This window comes from Asparagus officinalis, chromosome 6 (assembly GCF_001876935.1).
Source record: "Asparagus officinalis chromosome 6, Aspof.V1, whole genome shotgun sequence".
Taxonomy (NCBI): Eukaryota; Viridiplantae; Streptophyta; class Magnoliopsida; order Asparagales; family Asparagaceae; genus Asparagus; species Asparagus officinalis.
In genome coordinates, this window is record NC_033799.1 from 41,447,881 (window position 1) to 41,448,490 (window position 610).

Consider the following 610-nt stretch of genomic DNA (forward strand, 5'->3'; position numbering starts at 1 on the left):
TCAGATCTGTAGCCCTTCCCCCTTCGCCACCCCACAACAGCGACGCCGCCTCCTCCTACCCGAGATCTGCCCCTCCTTCACCCAAGCCCTTGCCTCTAGCCGCTGTCCGACCACCACAGCCTCCAGCCACACGCCACCCTAACCCTCCGAACTCCGAGCTCTGCCCTTCTCACCGTCGACGTTGAATCATTTGACGTACCCTGAAAGTACCCTAGAGGAGGGGTGAATAGGGTTATTGCTAATCTTATTAGATATTAATATCGACTAAAACTTATTTGATTAATTAATTCTTGCAAAGGATATATGAGTGAGTTATGAGCAAGATTATAAATTACAAGCACACAATAAATGTACACAAAGCAAACTCAAACACAAGATATGTTCACGGAGTTCGGTCCCCACGACTTACGTCTCCGCTCCTTACCTCGAGGAGATCTCCACTATCTCGACACACTCGGTTTGAAAGCCGAAACTTCTCTACACACTCAGTTTTCTAGCTCACCGAAAACTCTACAATCTCACGCTCTTGCAATCACACTTTACACCCTCTAAGTGTTGGTCTCTAGCCCGTGTCTCTCTCAATTATTAGGAATTACAACCTACCTCTAGG